The sequence below is a fragment of the Coregonus lavaretus genome, assembly GCF_964263955.1.
Source record: "Coregonus lavaretus genome assembly, contig: HAP1_SCAFFOLD_135, whole genome shotgun sequence".
Lineage (NCBI taxonomy): Eukaryota > Metazoa > Chordata > Actinopteri > Salmoniformes > Salmonidae > Coregonus > Coregonus lavaretus.
In genome coordinates this window covers 363,851-385,687 of record NW_028158792.1, presented here as the reverse complement: position 1 = coordinate 385,687, position 21,837 = coordinate 363,851, and positions in this window count along the sequence as shown.

The following is a 21,837-nucleotide window of genomic DNA, read 5'->3' as shown; positions in this document are numbered from 1 at the left end:
ACTGCTAACCCTAATGCCTAACTCTTACCTTAAATAACCCTAACCTTAACCACACTGCTAACCCTAATGCCTAACCCTAACCTTAAATAACCCTAACCTTAACCACACTGCTAACCTGAAATAACCCTGCTTGTCAACCTGCTTAAGAGGCATTAGAAGAAGACAAAAAATAAAATGACCAATTGAACATCAGGATAAATCAATGATAGAGTTTACATACAGTTGAAGTCGGAAGTTTACATACACCTTTGCCAAATACATTTAAACTCAGTTTTTCACAATTCCTGACATTTAATCCTAGTAAAAAATTCCCTGTCTTAGGTCAGTTAGGATCACCACGTTATTTTAAGAATGTGAAATGTCAGAATAATAGTAGAGAAAATGATTTATTTCAGCTTTTATTTCTTTCATCACATTCCCAGTGGGTCAGAAGTTGACATACACTGAATTAGTATTTGGTAGCTTTGCCTTTAAATTGTTTAATTTGGGTGAAACGTTTCGGGTAGCCTTCCACAAGCTTCCCACAATAAGTTGGGTGAATTTTGGCCAATTCCTCCTGACAGAGCTGGTGTAACTGAGTCAGGTTTGTAGGCCTCCTTGCTCACACACGCTTTTTCAGTTCTGCCCACAAATGTCCTATAGGATTGAGGTCAGGGCTTTGTGATGGCCACTCCAATATGTCCTTAAGCCATTTTGCCACAACTTTGGAAGTATGTTTGGGGTCATTGTCCATTTGGAAGACCCATTTGCGACCAAGCTTTAACTTCCTGACTGATGTCTTGAGATGTTGCTTCAATATACACACATAATTTTCCTTCCTCATGATGCGTTTTACTGTGTACATAGATACTTTTGTACATGTTTCCTCCAGCATCTTCACAAGGTCCTTTGCTGTTGTTCTGGGATTGATTTGCACTTTTCGAACCAAAGTACATTAATCTCTAGGAGACAGAACGTGTCTCCTTCCTGAGCGGTATGACGGCTGCGTGGTCCCATGGTGTTTATACTTGCGTACTATTATTTGTACAGATGAACGTGGTACCTTCAGGCATTTGGAAATTGCTCCAAGAATGACTTGTGGAGGTCTACAATTTTTTTTCTGAGGTCTTGGCTGATTTCTTTAGATTTTCCCATGATGTCAAGCAAAGAGTTACTGAGTTTGAAGGTAGGCCTTGAAATACATCCACAGGTACACCTCCAATTGACTCAAATTATGTCAATTAGCCTATCAGAAGCTTCTAAAGCCATCATTTTCTGGAATTTTCCAAGCTGTTTAAAGGCACAGTCAACTTAGTGTATGTAAACTTCTGACCCACTGGAATTGTGATACAGTGAATTATAAGTGAAATAATCTGTCTGTAAACAATTGTTGGAAAAATGACTTGTGTCATGCGCAAAGTAGATGTCCTAACCGACTTGCCAAAACTATAGTTTGTTAACAAGAAATTTGTGGAATGGTTTTAATGACTCCAACCTGTATGTCAACTTTCGACTTCAACTGTAGCTGGCCATAAATGGATGTTGCATTTAACTTATTGAGTTTGTTATGTAGGCATTTTCTAACCCATTGCTTTCTACTATAGATAATAATATGATTAGGTTATATCTTTAGGCCTACAGAAAAAACTGTCTGTCGGATTTCCAGTCTTCAAGAATAGGACTTGGAATTATGGAAGTATAGATTAGCCAAGTTGTTTTACCTGAGCATAACTCATAAACTAAGGACTTATTAACCTACTCTGTTGTTTATGATTTTGAAATCATTGGGCACATTGCTTCCAGTTGAAAAGGAAATGTTGCTCTCGGAAAGGCATGATTTATTTGAGCAGTACTGAAAAGTGCTATTTGCAGGGGGTCATGTCCCTCCCACATCTGAAATTGCAGTTTTATCATTGCAATGTGATACAACAAGCGGCACAACAGTGCTTCTGGAAGGCTGGCTGGACCAGCAGGAAGAGTTGAACAGAGGGAGCTGCTGTCAGTGTGTTCCACGCTTTTTTCCGAGTTGTAAAAGCAAGCAGAGCAGAAACTGGCAACTCTTTAGTCGATTGATGTAGCTGGCAAGGTAACTGCTGTTTAACTAACAGAAAAAAACGAAAGAAGTGTTTATTCCCAGTCCTATCAGCTAGTGTAATGACGTGTAACGACATGCAATGGGGAGAATTCTATTGTCCCCGTCAGGAGCCCAGGCTTTTATCATAGACGGTAATGTTCTCATCTCTGGACCACACAAGCTTTAGATTGCATTCTGCTAAGGCACTTGTCTCTCTACATCGGTCAGCTACATTGGTGACCAGGGGGGCATCTTTTCCATACACCTTTGGGGACTGGGCACACAAATGCTCCTAGAGAGAAGGGGGGAATACTGAAGCATATGTTTGACAGTTCTACAGCCTCCATCAGATGCCCAGGCTTTGGCATAGAGGGTAAAGCTCTCATTTCTGGACTGCAACATTGTAAGATTGTGCCCTCCATGGCACTTGATATACATTGATTGGTAGGTTGCACTATATTTAGATACTTCACATACTGCCTGAGACACCTTTGCTATTTGTCTCCCTACTCAATAAATGGTGAAACACTATTTGTGATGGTGTTCTTTGTTCACACCATGGGACCACGCAGCCGTCATACTGCTCAGGAAGGAGACGCGTTCTGTCTCCTAGAGATTAACGTACTTTGATGCGAAAAGTGCAAATCAATCCCAGAACAACAGCAAAGGACCTTGTGAAGATGCTGGAGGAAACAGGTACAAAAGTATCTATATCCACAATAAAACGAGACCAACATCGACATAACCTGCAAGGCCGCTCAGCAAGGAAGAAGCCACTGCTCCAAAATCGCCATAAAAATGCCAGACTACGGTTTGCAACTGCACATGGGGACAAAGATTGTACTTTTTGGAGAAATGTCCTCTGGTCTGATGAAACAAAAATAGATCTGTTTGGCCATAATGACCATCGTTATGTTTGTAGTAAAAGGGGGTTGCTTGCAAGCCGAAGAACACCATCCCAACCGTGAAGCACGGGGTTGGCAGCATCATGCTGTGGGGGTGCTTTGCTGGAGGAGGGACTGGTGCACTTCACAAAATAGATGGCATCATGAGGAAGGAAAATTATGTGGATATATTGAAGCAACATCTCAAGACATCAGTCAGGAAGTTAAAGATTGGTCTCAAATGGGTCTTCCAAATGGACAATGACCCCAAGCATACTTCCAAAGTTGTGGCAAAATGGCTTAAGGACAACAAAGTCGAGGTATTGGAGTGGCCATCACAAAGCCCTGACCTCAATCCTATAGAAAATGTGTGGCCAGAACTGAAAAAGCATGTGCGAGCAAGGAGGCCTACAAACCTGACTCAGTTACACCTGCTCTGTCAGGAGGAATGGGCCAATATTCACCCAACTTATTGTGGGAAGCTTGTGGAAGGCTACCCAAAACGTTTGACCCAAGTTAAACAATTTAAAGGCAATGCTACCAAATACTAATAAACTTCTGACCCACTGGGAATGTGATGAAAGAAAGAAAAGCTGAAATAAATAATTATCTCTACTATTATTCTGATATTTCATATTATTAAAATAAAGTGGTGATCCTAACTGACCTAAAACAGGGAATTTTTACTAGGATTAAATGTCAGGAATTGTGAAAAACTGAGTTTAAATGTATTTGGCTAAAGTGTATGTGAACTTGTGTAAATGTTTCATCATTACTATCTAACAGCTGTTGTTGGTATGGAAATGTTTTTGTAGCCTTTTTTTTCTCCCTTTTCAGAAGTAGATGAACTTTGCTAGCTTTTACCAGTTGATGTACCGTTACAAATTACCCCAACCTTAACCACACTGCTAACCATAATGCTATGCTATGCTAACCATAATGCTATGCTATGCTAACCATAATGCTATGCTATGCTAACCATAATGCTATGCTATGCTAACCATAATTCTATGCTATGCTAACCATAATGCTATGCTAACCATAATACTATGCTATGCTAACAATAATGCTAACATTAGCTATTCTTTTTTGCCTCAATCACACTAGACCTGAATCAAATGATGAAACCAGCGGCCGAACGATTGAAGACCGATATTCAGACGTTTTTTTTCAGGTCAATGTTGAGTTTTTATATTAGTCAGTATAGCAATGTAACGTTATTGGTCTGTCAGTTTCCCAAGCTAATTCCCTACCTTTCACACTGACACGGTAATAAACAGCTCTATGGGCTTCATGGTGCAGTGTCAGTACACAACGCTGTGCTCATCATGTCTTAGCAGGATCAGATGGTGTCCCAGCAGGGTCAGACAGCCAGGGAAGACCAGTCTGCGGAGCTCAGGTGAATTTTGCAGCGGTCTAAGGCACTGTGTCTCAGTGCTTGAGGCGTCACTACAGACCGAGTGGCGCCAGCGGTCCAAGGCACTGCGTTTCAGTGCTTGAGGCGTCACTACAGACCCCCCTGGTTCGATTCCAGGCTGTATCACAACCGGCCGTGATTGGGAGTCCCATAGGGGCGGCGCACAATTGGCCCAGCGTCGTCCGGGTTTGGCCGGTGTAGGCCGTCATTGTAAATAAGAATATGTTCTTGACTGACTTGCCTAGTTAAATAAAGATAAAATAAATAAATACATGTACACCAAGGTATTTATTTGTCATGCCTCATTTTAGGGGGGATCAGATGGTGACAGCAGGGTCAGGCAAAGTTAATTTACAAACTGTATCCAGGGTTGATAGAGGCTTTTCCCGATGACACAAAACATGTCAAACAAAAATGTGAGGAAGACCTGGTAGAAGCTATTGATGATCATGAATGGATACAGATATGTTTAAATGCCCAGTCATGTTCATGTAATCTCAGACATAGTTTGAGACCATCCATAGAATGTACTATGTGCCAGTGAAACTGAATTACATGCACTCAGAAATGTAATTCCTCTGCTGGAGGTGTAAAACACAAAAGGGGATATACAGTAATTGCATATTTTATGGTCTTGTGAAGGCTGGTGGAATTCTGGCAAAGAGTATGTTCTTTTATCTCAGCATGTCTACATATTCTCCCTTCTCCCTGCTTTTTGTTTGCTTGGAAATGTTGATACTGGAGACTGCTATCAGAAGAAACTGTGTAATCAAGCATTTATAGCGGCTAAGAAATGCATTGCCATTAATTGGAAGGTTGGTTATCCTCCCACAATGTCACAATGGATGGGAGAAATGTCAAGTTATGTATCACCAGATTAGATTTATTACACGATGAAGGGTCTACTGGGCATCTTTCATAAGGTCTGGAGGCCTTATATCAGATACTGGACGACTAAAGGAGTCTGTATTGAAAACATGCCCACATCAAGGGAGATACCTATTTAGGAAATCCCTAGCTGTTGGGCTGCTCAGTCCTGGCCCTGGGGGGTCTGCTGTACTGCTCCTGGCCCTGGGGGTCTGCTGGGCTGCTCAGTCCTGGCCCTGGGGGGTCTGCTGTACTGCTCAGTCCTGGCCCTGGGGGTCTGCTGGGCTGCTCAGTCCTGGCCCTGGGGGTCTGCTGGGCTGCTCAGTCCTGGCCCTGGGGGTCTGCTGGGCTGCTCAGTCCTGGCCCTGGGGGTCTGCTGTACTGCTCAGTCCTGGCCCTGGGGGTCTGCTGTACTGCTCCTGGCCCTGGGGGTCTGCTGTACTGCTCAGTCCTGGCCCTGGGGGTCTGCTGTACTGCTCAGTCCTGGCCCTGGGGGTCTGCTGTACTGCTCAGTCCTGGCCCTGGGGGGTCTGCTGGGCTGCTCAGTCCTGGCCCTGGGGGTCTGCTGTACTGCTCAGTCCTGGCCCTGGGGGTCTGCTGTACTGCTCCTGGCCCTGGGGGTCTGCTGTACTGCTCAGTCCTGGCCCTGGGGGTCTGCTGTACTGCTCAGTCCTGGCCCTGGGGGTCTGCTGTACTGTTGGTTGTCACTCTGGCCTTGGCTTAACACACTCAAAACCAATAATGAACGTTTCACTAACATCCTAAAGCTGAGTGGGGTGTGTTGGTTTGGAGCGCTGCAGGGCGGTGGACCCCCAGGGGGGCAGGACGATCCTAAAGAGCTCTACAGTACTACCATCCTAAAGCTGAGTGGGGTGTGTTGGTTTGGAGCGCTGCAGGGCGGTGGACCCCCAGGGGGGCAGGACGATCCTAAAGAGCTCTACAGTACTAACATCCTAAAGCTGAGTGGGGTGTGTTGGTTTGGAGCGCTGCAGGGCGGTGGACCCCCAGGGGGGCAGGACGATCCTAAAGAGCTCTACAGTACTACCATCCTAAAGCTGAGTGGGGTGTGTTGGTTTGGAGCGCTGCAGGGCGGTGGACCCCCAGGGGGGCAGGACGATCCTAAAGAGCTCTACAGTACTAACATCCTAAAGCTGAGTGGGGTGTGTTGGTTTGGAGCGCTGCAGGGCGGTGGACCCCCAGGGGGGCAGGACGATCCTAAAGAGCTCTACAGTACTAACATCCTAAAGCTGAGTGGGGTGTGTTGGTTTGGAGCGCTGCAGGGCGGTGGACCCCCAGGGGGGCAGGACGATCCTAAAGAGCTCTACAGTACTACCATCCTAAAGCTGAGTGGGGTGTGTTGGGTTGGAGCGCTGCAGGGCGGTGGACCCCCAGGGGGGCAGGACGATCCTAAAGAGCTCTACAGTACTAACATCCTAAAGCTGAGTGGGGTGTGTTGGTTTGGAGCGCTGCAGGGCGGTGGACCCCCAGGGGGGCAGGACGATCCTAAAGAGCTCTACAGTACTACCATCCTAAAGCTGAGTGGGGTGTGTTGGTTTGGAGCGCTGCAGGGCGGTGGACCCCCAGGGGGGCAGGACGATCCTAAAGAGCTCTACAGTACTACCATCCTAAAGCTGAGTGGGGTGTGTTGGTTTGGAGCGCTGCAGGGCGGTGACCCCCAGGGGGGCAGGACGATCCTAAAGAGCTCTACAGTACTACCATCCTAAAGCTGAGTGGGGTGTGTTGGTTTGGAGCGCTGCAGGGCGGTGGACCCCCAGGGGGGCAGGACGATCCTAAAGAGCTCTACAGTACTACCATCCTAAAGCTGAGTGGGGTGTGTTGGTTTGGAGCGCTGCAGGGCGGTGGACCCCCAGGGGGGCAGGACGATCCTAAAGAGCTCTACAGTACTACCATCCTAAAGCTGAGTGGGGTGTGTTGGTTTGGAGCGCTGCAGGGCGGTGGACCCCCAGGGGGGCAGGACGATCCTAAAGAGCTCTACAGTACTACCATCCTAAAGCTGAGTGGGGTGTGTTGGTTTGGAGCGCTGCAGGGCGGTGGACCCCCAGGGGGGCAGGACGATCCTAAAGAGCTCTACAGTACTACCATCCTAAAGCTGAGTGGGGTGTGTTGGTTTGGAGCGCTGCAGGGCGGTGGACCCCCAGGGGAGCAGGACGATCCTAAAGAGCTCTACAGTACTACCATCCTAAAGCTGAGTGGGGTGTGTTGGTTTGGAGCGCTGCAGGGCGGTGGACCCCCAGGGGGGCAGGACGATCCTAAAGAGCTCTACAGTACTACCATCCTAAAGCTGAGTGGGGTGTGTTGGTTTGGAGCGCTGCAGGGCGGTGGACCCCCAGGGGGGCAGGACGATCCTAAAGAGCTCTACAGTACTACCATCCTAAAGCTGAGTGGGGTGTGTTGGTTTGGAGCGCTGCAGGGCGGTGGACCCCCAGGGGGGCAGGACGATCCTAAAGAGCTCTACAGTACTACCATCCTAAAGCTGAGTGGGGTGTGTTGGTTTGGAGCGCTGCAGGGCGGTGGACCCCCAGGGGGGCAGGACGATCCTAAAGAGCTCTACAGTACTACCATCCTAAAGCTGAGTGGGGTGTGTTGGTTTGGAGCGCTGCAGGGCGGTGGACCCCCAGGGGGGCAGGACGATCCTAAAGAGCTCTACAGTACTACCATCCTAAAGCTGAGTGGGGTGTGTTGGTTTGGAGCGCTGCAGGGCGGTGGACCCCCAGGGGAGCAGGACGATCCTAAAGAGCTCTACAGTACTACCATCCTAAAGCTGAGTGGGGTGTGTTGGTTTGGAGCGCTGCAGGGCGGTGGACCCCCAGGGGGGCAGGACGATCCTAAAGAGCTCTACAGTACTACCATCCTAAAGCTGAGTGGGGTGTGTTGGTTTGGAGCGCTGCAGGGCGGTGGACCCCCAGGGGGGCAGGACGATCCTAAAGAGCTCTACAGTACTACCATCCTAAAGCTGAGTGGGGTGTGTTGGTTTGGAGCGCTGCAGGGCGGTGGACCCCCAGGGGGGCAGGACGATCCTAAAGAGCTCTACAGTACTACCATCCTAAAGCTGAGTGGGGTGTGTTGGTTTGGAGCGCTGCAGGGCGGTGGACCCCCAGGGGGGCAGGACGATCCTAAAGAGCTCTACAGTACTACCATCCTAAAGCTGAGTGGGGTGTGTTGGTTTGGAGCGCTGCAGGGCGGTGGACCCCCAGGGGGGCAGGACGATCCTAAAGAGCTCTACAGTACTACCATCCTAAAGCTGAGTGGGGTGTGTTGGTTTGGAGCGCTGCAGGGCGGTGGACCCCCAGGGGGGCAGGACGATCCTAAAGAGCTCTACAGTACTACCATCCTAAAGCTGAGTGGGGTGTGTTGGTTTGGAGCGCTGCAGGGCGGTGGACCCCCAGGGGGGCAGGACGATCCTAAAGAGCTCTACAGTACTACCATCCTAAAGCTGAGTGGGGTGTGTTGGTTTGGAGCGCTGCAGGGCGGTGGACCCCCAGGGGGGCAGGACGATCCTAAAGAGCTCTACAGTACTACCATCCTAAAGCTGAGTGGGGTGTGTTGGGTTGGAGCGCTGCAGGGCGGTGGACCCCCAGGGGAGCAGGACGATCCTAAAGAGCTCTACAGTACTACCATCCTAAAGCTGAGTGGGGTGTGTTGGTTTGGAGCGCTGCAGGGCGGTGGACCCCCAGGGGAGCAGGACGATCCTAAAGAGCTCTACAGTACTACCATCCTAAAGCTGAGTGGGGTGTGTTGGTTTGGAGCGCTGCAGGGCGGTGGACCCCCAGGGGAGCAGGACGATCCTAAAGAGCTCTACAGTACTACCATCCTAAAGCTGAGTGGGGTGTGTTGGTTTGGAGCGCTGCAGGGCGGTGGACCCCCAGGGGGGCAGGACGATCCTAAAGAGCTCTACAGTACTACCATCCTAAAGCTGAGTGGGGTGTGTTGGTTTGGAGCGCTGCAGGGCGGTGGACCCCCAGGGGGGCAGGACGATCCTAAAGAGCTCTACAGTACTACCATCCTAAAGCTGAGTGGGGTGTGTTGGTTTGGAGCGCTGCAGGGCGGTGGACCCCCAGGGGGGCAGGACGATCCTAAAGAGCTCTACAGTACTACCATCCTAAAGCTGAGTGGGGTGTGTTGGTTTGGAGCGCTGCAGGGCGGTGGACCCCCAGGGGGGCAGGACGATCCTAAAGAGCTCTACAGTACTACCATCCTAAAGCTGAGTGGGGTGTGTTGGTTTGGAGCGCTGCAGGGCGGTGGACCCCCAGGGGGGCAGGACGATCCTAAAGAGCTCTACAGTACTACCATCCTAAAGCTGAGTGGGGTGTGTTGGTTTGGAGCGCTGCAGGGCGGTGGACCCCCAGGGGAGCAGGACGATCCTAAAGAGCTCTACAGTACTACCATCCTAAAGCTGAGTGGGGTGTGTTGGTTTGGAGCGCTGCAGGGCGGTGGACCCCCAGGGGGGCAGGACGATCCTAAAGAGCTCTACAGTACTACCATCCTAAAGCTGAGTGGGGTGTGTTGGTTTGGAGCGCTGCAGGGCGGTGGACCCCCAGGGGGGCAGGACGATCCTAAAGAGCTCTACAGTACTACCATCCTAAAGCTGAGTGGGGTGTGTTGGTTTGGAGCGCTGCAGGGCGGTGGACCCCCAGGGGGGCAGGACGATCCTAAAGAGCTCTACAGTACTACCATCCTAAAGCTGAGTGGGGTGTGTTGGTTTGGAGCGCTGCAGGGCGGTGGACCCCCAGGGGGGCAGGACGATCCTAAAGAGCTCTACAGTACTATTAGGCAGTGTTGTAGTACGCGAGTCGGGTCTCCAGACCAAATATTGAGTGTCTCGGTCTTAATAATAATAATAATAACATGCCATTTAGCAGACGCTTTTATCCAAAGCGACTTACAGTCATGTTCGCATACATTTTTACTCATGGGTGGTCCCGGGGATCGAACCCACTACCCTGGCGTTACAAGCGCCGTGCTCTACCAGCTGAGCTACAGACGACCGGTGTCGGATACATTTATACTCTGAATTGACTCGGTCTCGGACGGTGAGGACTCCCGAGACCAGCCGAGACCAGCAGAGTAGAAAACTCATCATTATCAGCTTCCATTTAGTCAGTGCATAAAACCGCTTATCCAGGCCAAATATATACACTCCTTCATTGATACATTAATATCTTAACAACGTTATCTATTATAGACTTGTTTGATCAGTGGTGAACCTATAGGCCTTCAGTGGTGACAGTGGTAAACCTATAGGCCTTCAGTGGTGACAGTGGTGAACCTATAGGCCTTCAGTGGTGACAGTGGTGAACCTATAGGACTTCAGAGTGTGACAGGTTCGTGATTCTGAAAGAACAGCAACCATAATACCAGAGAACTCATGTAGGAGAGTTCACTTTTCGTAAACCCAAAGGGCCAGTGGTGTAGTGGAGGCTCTACGCAGGTATAAACCGTAAACCCAAAGGGCCAGTGGTGTAGTGGAGGCTCTACGCAGGTATAAACCGTAAACCCAAAGGGCCAGTGGTGTAGTGGAGGCTCTACGCAGGTATAAACCGTAAACCCAAAGGGCCAGTGGTGTAGTGGAGGCTCTACGCAGGTATAAAACGTAAACCCAAAGGGCCAGTGGTGTAGTGGAGGCTCTACGCAGGTATAAACCGTAAACCCAAAGGGCCAGTGGTGTAGTGGAGGCTCTACGCAGGTATAAACCGTAAACCCAAAGGGCCAGTGGTGTAGTGGAGGCTCTACGCAGGTATAAACCGTAAACCCAAAGGGCCAGTGGTGTAGTGGAGGCTATAGACCAGGTATAAACCGTAAACCCAAAGGGCCAGTGGTGTAGTGGAGGCTCTACGCAGGTATAAACCGTAAACCCAAAGGGCCAGTGGTGTAGTGGAGGCTCTACGCAGGTATAAACCGTAAACCCAAAGGGCCAGTGGTGTAGTGGAGGCTCTACGCAGGTATAAACCGTAAACCCAAAGGGCCAGTGGTGTAGTGGAGGCTCTACGCAGGTATAAACCGTAAACCCAAAGGGCCGGTGGTGTAGTGGAGGCTCTACGCAGGTATAAACCGTAAACCCAAAGGGCCAGTGGTGTAGTGGAGGCTATAGACCAGGTATAAACCGTAAACCCAAAGGGCCAGTGGTGTAGTGGAGGCTCTACGCAGGTATAAACCGTAAACCCAAAGGGCCGGTGGTGTAGTGGAGGCTCTACGCAGGTATAAACTGTAAACCCAAAGGGCCAGTGGTGTAGTGGAGGCTATAGACCAGGTATAAACCGTAAACCCAAAGGGCCAGTGGTGTAGTGGAGGCTCTACGCAGGTATAAACCGTAAACCCAAAGGGCCAGTGGTGTAGTGGAGGCTATAGACCAGGTATAAACCGTAAACCCAAAGGGCCGGTGGTGTAGTGGAGGCTCTACGCAGGTATAAACCGTAAACCCAAAGGGCCAGTGGTGTAGTGGAGGCTCTACGCAGGTATAAACCGTAAACCCAAAGGGCCAGTGGTGTAGTGGAGGCTCTACGCAGGTATAAACCGTAAACCCAAAGGCCAGTGGTGTAGTGGAGGCTCTACGCAGGTATAAACCGTAAACCCAAAGGGCCAGTGGTGTAGTGGAGGCTCTACGCAGGTATAAACCATAAACCCAAAGGGCTGGTGGTGTAGTGGAGGCTCTACGCAGGTATAAACCGTAAACCCAAAGGGCCAGTGGTGTAGTGGAGGCTCTACGCAGGTATAAACCATAAACCGAAAGGGCCAGTGGTGTAGTGGATGCTCTACGCAGGTATAAACCGTAAACCCAAAGGGCCAGTGGTGTAGTGGAGGCTCTACGCAGGTATAAACCGTAAACCCAAAGGGCCAGTGGTGTAGTGGAGGCTATAGACCAGGTATAAACCGTAAACCCAAAGGGCCAGTGGTGTAGTGGAGGCTCTACGCAGGTATAAACCGTAAACCCAAAGGGCCAGTGGTGTAGTGGAGGCTATAGACCAGGTATAAACCGTAAACCCAAAGGGCCAGTGGTGTAGTGGAGGCTCTACGCAGGTATAAACCGTAAACCCAAAGGGCCGGTGGTGTAGTGGAGGCTCTACGCAGGTATAAACCGTAAACCCAAAGAGCCGGTGGTGTAGTGGAGGCTATAGACCACATATAAACCGTAAACCCAAAGGGCCAGTGGTGTAGTGGAGGCTCTACGCAGGTATAAACCGTAAACCCAAAGGGCCAGTGGTGTAGTGGAGGCTCTACGCAGGTATAAACCGTAAACCCAAAGGGCCAGTGGTGTAGTGGAGGCTCTACGCAGGTATAAACCGTAAACCCAAAGGGCCAGTGGTGTAGTGGAGGCTATACGCAGGTATAAACCGTAAACCCAAAGGAACAGTGGTGTAGTGGAGGCTCTACGCAGATATAAACCGTAAACCCAAAGGGCCAGTGGTGTAGTGGAGGCTCTACGCAGGTATAAACCGTAAACCCAAAGGGCCAGTGGTGTAGTGGAGGCTATAGACCAGGTATAAACCGTAAACCCAAAGGGCCAGTGGTGTAGTGGAGGCTCTACGCAGGTATAAACCGTAAACCCAAAGGGCCAGTGGTGTACTGGAGGCTCTACGCAGGTATAAACCGTAAACCCAAAGGGCCAGTGGTGTAGTGGAGGCTCTACGCAGGTATAAACCGTAAACCCAAAGGGCCAGTGGTGTAGTGGAGGCTCTACGCAGGTATAAACCGTAAACCCAAAGGGCCAGTGGTGTAGTGGAGGCTATAGACCAGGTATAAACCGTAAACCCAAAGGGCCAGTGGTGTAGTGGAGGCTCTATGTAGGTATAAACCGTAAACCCAAAGGGCCGGTGGTGTAGTGGAGGCTCTACGCAGGTATAAACCGTAAACCCAAAGGGCCAGTGGTGTAGTGGAGGCTCTACGCAGGTATAAACCGTAAACCCAAAGGGCCAGTGGTGTAGTGGAGGCTCTACGCAGGTATAAACCGTAAACCCAAAGGCCAGTGGTGTAGTGGAGGCTCTACGCAGGTATAAACCGTAAACCCAAAGGGCCAGTGGTGTAGTGGAGGCTCTACGCAGGTATAAACCATAAACCCAAAGGGCCGGTGGTGTAGTGGAGGCTCTACGCAGGTATAAACCGTAAACCCAAAGGGCCAGTGGTGTAGTGGAGGCTCTACGCAGGTATAAACCATAAACCCAAAGGGCCAGTGGTGTAGTGGAGGCTCTACGCAGGTATAAACCGTAAACCCAAAGGGCCAGTGGTGTACTGGAGGCTCTACTCAGGTATAACCGTAAACCCAAAGGGCCAGTGGTGTAGTGGAGGCTATAGACCAGGTATAAACCGTAAACCCAAAGGGCCAGTGGTGTAGTGGAGGCTCTACGCAGGTATAAACCGTAAACCCAAAGGGCCAGTGGTGTAGTGGAGGCTATAGACCAGGTATAAACCGTAAACCCAAAGGGCCAGTGGTGTAGTGGAGGCTCTACGCAGGTATAAACCGTAAACCCAAAGGGCCGGTGGTGTAGTGGAGGCTCTACGCAGGTATAAACCGTAAACCCAAAGAGCCGGTGGTGTAGTGGAGGCTATAGACCACGTATAAACCGTAAACCCAAAGGGCCAGTGGTGTAGTGGAGGCTCTACGCAGGTATAAACCGTAAACCCAAAGGGCCAGTGGTGTAGTGGAGGCTCTACGCAGGTATAAACCGTAAACCCAAAGGGCCAGTGGTGTAGTGGAGGCTATAGACCAGGTATAAACCGTAAACCCAAAGGGCCAGTGGTGTAGTGGAGGCTCTATGTAGGTATAAACCGTAAACCCAAAGGGCCGGTGGTGTAGTGGAGGCTCTACGCAGGTATAAACCGTAAACCCAAAGGGCCAGTGGTGTAGTGGAGGCTCTACGCAGGTATAAACCGTAAACCCAAAGGGCCAGTGGTGTAGTGGAGGCTCTACGCAGGTATAAACCGTAAACCCAAAGGCCAGTGGTGTAGTGGAGGCTCTACGCAGGTATAAACCGTAAACCCAAAGGGCCAGTGGTGTAGTGGAGGCTCTACGCAGGTATAAACCATAAACCCAAAGGGCCGGTGGTGTAGTGGAGGCTCTACGCAGGTATAAACCGTAAACCCAAAGGGCCAGTGGTGTAGTGGAGGCTCTACGCAGGTATAAACCATAAACCCAAAGGGCCAGTGGTGTAGTGGAGGCTCTACGCAGGTATAAACCGTAAACCCAAAGGGCCAGTGGTGTACTGGAGGCTCTACTCAGGTATAACCGTAAACCCAAAGGGCCAGTGGTGTAGTGGAGGCTATAGACCAGGTATAAACCGTAAACCCAAAGGGCCAGTGGTGTAGTGGAGGCTCTACGCAGGTATAAACCGTAAACCCAAAGGGCCAGTGGTGTAGTGGAGGCTATAGACCAGGTATAAACCGTAAACCCAAAGGGCCAGTGGTGTAGTGGAGGCTCTACGCAGGTATAAACCGTAAACCCAAAGGGCCGGTGGTGTAGTGGAGGCTCTACGCAGGTATAAACCGTAAACCCAAAGAGCCGGTGGTGTAGTGGAGGCTATAGACCACGTATAAACCGTAAACCCAAAGGGCCAGTGGTGTAGTGGAGGCTCTACGCAGGTATAAACCGTAAACCCAAAGGGCCAGTGGTGTAGTGGAGGCTCTACGCAGGTATAAACCGTAAACCCAAAGGGCCAGTGGTGTAGTGGAGGCTCTACGCAGGTATAAACCGTAAACCCAAAGGGCCAGTGGTGTAGTGGAGGCTATACGCAGGTATAAACCGTAAACCCAAAGGAACAGTGGTGTAGTGGAGGCTCTACGCAGGTATAAACCGTAAACCCAAAGGGCCAGTGGTGTAGTGGAGGCTCTACGCAGGTATAAACCGTAAACCCAAAGGGCCAGTGGTGTAGTGGAGCTAACTCTCTCTCCTCTGCTCTTGTCCTTCTAGACCTGTCTGCTGCCTTTGATACTGTGAACCATCAGATCCTCCTCTCCACCCTCTCCGAAATGGGCATCTCCGGCGCGGCTCACTCCTGGATTGCGTCCTACCTGACCGGTCGCTCCTACCAAGTGGCGTGGCGGGAAGCTGTCTCCGCACCACGTGCTCTCACCACTGGTGTCCCCCAGGGATCGGTTCTGGGCCCTCTCCTTTTCTCCCTATACACCAAGTCACTTGGCTCTGTCATATCCTCACATGGCCTTTCCTATCATTGCTACGCTGACGATACACAACTAATCTTCTCCTTTCCCCCTTCTGATAACCAGGTGGCGAATCGCATCTCTGCATGTCTGGCAGACATATCAGTATGGATGACGGATCACCACCTCAAGCTGAACCCTGGCAAGACGGAGCTGCTCTTCCTCCCGGGGAAGGACTGCCCGTTCCATGATCTCGCCATCACGGTAGACAACTCCGCTGTGTCCTCCTCCCAGAGTGCGAAGAGCCTAGGCGTGACCCTGGACAACACCCTGTCGTTCTCCGCCAACATCAAGGCGGTGACCCGCTCCTGCAGGTTCATGCTCTACAACATTCGGAGAGTGCGACCCTGCCTTACACAGGAAGCGGCGCAGGTCCTGGTCCAGGCACTTGTCATCTCCCGTCTGGACTACTGCAACTCGCTGTTGGCTGGGCTCCCTGCCTGTGCCATTAAACCCCTACAACTCATCCAGAATGCCGCAGCCCGTCTGGTGTTCAACCTTCCCAAGTTCTCTCACGTCACCCCCCTCCTCCGCACACTCCACTGGCTTCCAATTGAAGCTCGCATCCGCTACAAGACCATGGTGCTTGCCTTTGGAGCAGTGAGGGGAACGGCACCCCTGTACCTTCAGGCTCTGATCAGTCCCTACACCCAAACGAGGACATTGCGTTCATCCACCTCTGGCCTGCTGGCTCCCCTTCCTCTGCGGAAGCACAGCTCCCGCTCAGCCCAGTCAAAACTGTTCGCTGCTCTGGCACCCCAATGGTGGAACAAGCTCCCTCACGACGCCAGGACAGCGGAGTCACTCACCACCTTCCGGAGACATTTGAAACCCCACCTCTTTAAGGAATACCTGGGATAGGCTAAAGTATTCCTTCTAACCCCCCCCCCCCCCCCCCCCAAATTGTAAAGTGGTTATCCCACTGGCTATAGGGTGAACGCACCAATTTGTGAGTCGCTCTGGATAAGAGCGTCTGCTAAATGACGTTAATGTGCCCTTGAGCAAGGCACTTAACCCTAATTGCTCCTGTAAGTCGCTCTGGTTAAGAGCGTCTGCTAAATGACTAAAATGTAAATGTAATGTAAATATACACCAGGTATAAACCGTAAACCCAAAGGGCCAGTGGTGTAGTGGAGGCTCTACGCAGGTATAAACCGTAAACCCAAAGGGCCAGTGGTGTAGTGGAGGCTCTACGCAGGTATAAACCGTAAACCCAAAGGGCCAGGGGTGTAGTGGAGGCTCTACGCAGGTATAAACCGTAAACCCAAAGGGCCAGTGGTGTAGTGGAGATTCTACGCAGGTATAAACCGTAAACCCAAAGGGCCAGTGGTGTAGTGGAGGCTCTACGCAGGTATAAACCGTAAACCCAAAGGGCCAGTGGTGTAGTGGAGGCTCTACGCAGGTATAAACCGTAAACCCAAAGGGCCAGTGGTGTAGTGGAGGCTCTACGCAGGTATAAACCGTAAACCCAAAGGGCCAGGGGTGTAGTGGAGGCTCTACGCAGGTATAAACCGTAAACCCAAAGGGCCAGTGGTGTAGTGGAGATTCTACGCAGGTATAAACCGTAAACCCAAAGGGCCAGTGGTGTAGTGGAGGCTCTACGCAGGTATAAACCGTAAACCCAAAGGGCCAGTGGTGTAGTGGAGGCTCTACGCAGGTATAAACCGTAAAACCCAAAGGGCCAGTGGTGTAGTGGAGGCTATAGACCAGGTATAAACCGTAAACCCAAAGGGCCAGTGGTGTAGTGGAGGCTCTATGTAGGTATAAACCGTAAACCCAAAGGGCCGGTGGTGTAGTGGAGGCTCTACGCAGGTAAAAACCGTAAACCCAAAGGGCCAGTGGTGTAGTGGAGGCTCTACGCAGGTATAAACCGTAAACCCAAAGGGCCAGTGGTGTAGTGGAGGCTCTACGCAGGTATAAACCGTAAACCCAAAGGGCCGGTGGTGTAGTGGAGGCTCTACGCAGGTATAAACCGTAAACCCAAAGGGCCGGTGGTGTAGTGGAGGCTCTACGCAGGTATAAACCGTAAACCCAAAGGGCCAGTGGTGTAGTGGAGGCTCTACGCAGGTATAAACCGTAAATCCAAAGGGCCAGTGGTGTAGTGGAGGCTCTACGCAGGTATAAACCGTAAACCCAAAGGCCAGTGGTGTAGTGGAGGCTCTACGCAGGTATAAACCGTAAACCCAAAGGGCCAGTGGTGTAGTGGAGGCTCTACGCAGGTATAAACCATAAACCCAAAGGGCCGGTGCTGTAGTGGAGGCTCTACGCAGGTATAAACCGTAAACCCAAAGGGCCAGTGGTGTAGTGGAGGCTCTACGCAGGTATAAACCATAAACCCAAAGGGCCAGTGGTGTAGTGGAGGCTCTACGCAGGTATAAACCGTAAACCCAAAGGGCCAGTGGTGTAGTGGAGGCTCTACGCAGGTATAAACCGTAAACCCAAAGGGCCAGTGGTGTAGTGGAGGCTATAGACCAGGTATAAACCGTAAACCCAAAGGGCAAGTGGTGTAGTGGAGGCTCTACGCAGGTATAAACCGTAAACCCAAAGGGCCAGTGGTGTAGTGGAGGCTATAGACCAGGTATAAACCGTAAACCCAAAGGGCCAGTGGTGTAGTGGAGGCTCTACGCAGGTATAAACCGTAAACCCAAAGGGCCGGTGGTGTAGTGGAGGCTCTACGCAGGTATAAACCGTAAACCCAAAGGGCCGGTGGTGTAGTGGAGGCTATAGACCACGTATAAACCGTAAACCCAAAGGGCCAGTGGTGTAGTGGAGGCTCTACGCAGGTATAAACCGTAAACCCAAAGGGCCAGTGGTGTAGTGGAGGCTCTACGCAGGTATAAACCGTAAACCCAAAGGGTCAGTGGTGTAGTGGAGGCTCTACGCAGGTATAAAACGTAAACCCAAAGGGCCAGTGGTGTAGTGGAGGCTATACGCAGGTATAAACCGTAAACCCAAAGGGCCAGTGGTGTAGTGGAGGCTCTACGCAGGTATAAACCGTAAACCCAAAGGGCCAGTGGTGTAGTGGAGGCTCTACGCAGGTATAAACCGTAAACCCAAAGGGCCAGTGGTGTAGTGGAGGCTATAGACCAGGTATAAACCGTAAACCCAAAGGGCCAGTGGTGTAGTGGAGGCTCTACGCAGGTATAAACCGTAAACCCAAAGGGCCAGTGGTGTAGTGGAGGCTCTACGCAGGTATAAACCGTAAACCCAAAGGGCCAGGGGTGTAGTGGAGGCTCTACGCAGGTATAAACCGTAAACCCAAAGGGCCAGTGGTGTAGTGGAGGCTCTACGCAGGTATAAACCGTAACCCCAAAGGGCCAGTGGTGTAGTGGAGGCTCTACGCAGGTATAAACCGTAAACCCAAAGGGCCAGTGGTGTAGTGGAGGCTCTACGCAGGTATAAACCGTAAACCCAAAGGGCCAGTGGTGTAGTGGAGGCTATAGACCAGGTATAAACCGTAAACCCAAAGGGCCAGTGGTGTAGTGGAGGCTCTATGTAGGTATAAACCGTAAACCCAAAGGGCCGGTGGTGTAGTGGAGGCTCTACGCGGGTATAAACCGTAAACCCAAAGGGCCAGTGGTGTAGTGGAGGCTCTACGCAGGTATAAACCGTAAACCCAAAGGGCCAGTGGTGTAGTGGAGGCTCTACGCAGGTATAAACCGTAAACCCAAAGGGCCGGTCGTGTAGTGGAGGCTCTACGCAGGTATAAACCGTAAACCCAAAGGGCCAGTGGTGTAGTGGAGGCTATACGCAGGTATAAACCGTAAACCCAAAGGGCCAGTGGTGTAGTGGAGGCTCTACGCAGGTATAAACCGTAAACCCAAAGGGCCAGTGGTGTAGTGGAGGCTCTACGCAGGTATAAACCGTAAACCCAAAGGGCCAGTGGTGTAGTGGAGGCTATACGCAGGTATAAACCGTAAACCCAAAGGGCCAGTGGTGTAGTGGAGGCTCTACGCAGGTATAAACCGTAAACCCAAAGGGCCAGTGGTGTAGTGGAGGCTCTACGCAGCTATAAACCGTAAACCCAAAGGGCCAGTGGTGTAGTGGAGGCTCTACGCAGGTATAAACCGTAAACCCAAAGGGCCAGTGGTGTAGTGGAGGCTCTACGCAGGTATAAACCGTAAACCCAAAGGGCCAGTGGTGTAGTGGAGGCTATAGACCAGGTATAAACCGTAAACCCAAAGGGCCAGTGGTGTAGTGGAGGCTATACGCAGGTATAAACCGTAAACCCAAAGGGCCAGTGGTGTAGTGGAGGCTCTACGCAGGTATAAACCGTAAACCCAAAGGGCCAGTGGTGTAGTGGAGGCTCTACGCAGGTATAAACCGTAAACCCAAAGGGCCAGTGGTGTAGTGGAGGCTATAGACCAGGTATAAACCGTAAACCCAAAGGGCCAGTGGTGTAGTGGAGGCTCTACGCAGGTATAAACCGTAAACCCAAAGGGCCAGTGGTGTAGTGGAGGCTCTACGCAGGTATAAACCGTAAACCCAAAGGGCCAGGGGTGTAGTGGAGGCTCTACGCAGGTATAAACCGTAAACCCAAAGGGCCAGTGGTGTAGTGGAGGCTCTACGCAGGTATAAACCGTAACCCCAAAGGGCCAGTGGTGTAGTGGAGGCTCTACGCAGGTATAAACCGTAAACCCAAAGGGCCAGTGGTGTAGTGGAGGCTCTACGCAGGTATAAACCGTAAACCCAAAGGGCCAGTGGTGTAGTGGAGGCTATAGACCAGGTATAAACCGTAAACCCAAAGGGCCAGTGGTGTAGTGGAGGCTCTATGTAGGTATAAACCGTAAACCCAAAGGGCCGGTGGTGTAGTGGAGGCTCTACGCGGGTATAAACCGTAAACCCAAAGGGCCAGTGGTGTAGTGGAGGCTCTACGCAGGTATAAACCGTAAACCCAAAGGGCCAGTGGTGTAGTGGAGGCTCTACGCAGGTATAAACCGTAAACCCAAAGGGCCGGTCGTGTAGTGGAGGCTCTACGCAGGTATAAACCGTAAACCCAAAGGGCCAGTGGTGTAGTGGAGGCTATACGCAGGTATAAACCGTAAACCCAAAGGGCCAGTGGTGTAGTGGAGGCTCTACGCAGGTATAAACCGTAAACCCAAAGGGCCAGTGGTGTAGTGGAGGCTCTACGCAGGTATAAACCGTAAACCCAAAGGGCCAGTGGTGTAGTGGAGGCTATACGCAGGTATAAACCGTAAACCCAAAGGGCCAGTGGTGTAGTGGAGGCTCTACGCAGGTATAAACCGTAAACCCAAAGGGCCAGTGGTGTAGTGGAGGCTCTACGCAGCTATAAACCGTAAACCCAAAGGGCCAGTGGTGTAGTGGAGGCTCTACGCAGGTATAAACCGTAAACCCAAAGGGCCAGTGGTGTAGTGGAGGCTCTACGCAGGTATAAACCGTAAACCCAAAGGGCCAGTGGTGTAGTGGAGGCTATAGACCAGGTATAAACCGTAAACCCAAAGGGCCAGTGGTGTAGTGGAGGCTCTACGCAGGTATAAACCGTAAACCCAAAGGGCCAGTGGTGTAGTGGAGGCTATAGACCAGGTATAAACCGTAAACCCAAAGGGCCAGTGGTGTAGTGGAGGCTCTACGCAGGTATAAACCGTAAACCCAAAGGGCCAGTGGTGTAGTGGAGGCTCTACGCAGGTATAAACCGTAAACCCAAAGGGCCAGTGGTGTAGTGGAGGCTCTACGCAGGTATAAACCGTAAACCCAAAGGGCCAGTGGTGTAGTGGAGGCTCTACGCAGGTATAAACCGTAAACCCAAAGGGCGAGTGGTGTAGTGGAGGCTCTACGCAGGTATAAACCGTAAACCCAAAGGGCCAGTGGTGTAGTGGAGGCTCTACGCAGGTATAAACCGTAAACCCAAAGGGCCAGTGGTGTAGTGGAGGCTCTACGCAGGTATAAACCGTAAACCCAAAGGGCCAGTGGTGTAGTGGAGGCTCTACGCAGGTATAAACCGTAAACCCAAAGGGCCAGTGGTGTAGTGGAGGCTCTACGCAGGTATAAACCGTAAACCCAAAGGGCCAGTGGTGTAGTGGAGGCTATAGACCAGGTATAAACCGTAAACCCAAAGGGCCAGTGGTGTAGTGGAGGCTCTACGCAGGTATAAACCGTAAACCCAAAGGGCCAGTGGTGTAGTGGAGGCTCTACGCAGGTATAAACCGTAAACCCAAAGGGCCAGTGGTGTAGTGGAGGCTATAGACCAGGTATAAACCGTAAACCCAAAGGGCCAGTGGTGTAGTGGAGGCTCTACGCAGGTATAAACCGTAAACCCAAAGGGCCAGTGGTGTAGTGGAGGCTCTATGCAGGAATAAACCGTAAACCCAAAGGGCCAGTGGTGTAGTGGAGGCTCTACGCAGGTATAAACCGTAAACCCAAAGGGCCAGTGGTGTAGTGGAGGCTCTACGCAGGTATAAACCGTAAACCCAAAGGGCCAGTGGTGT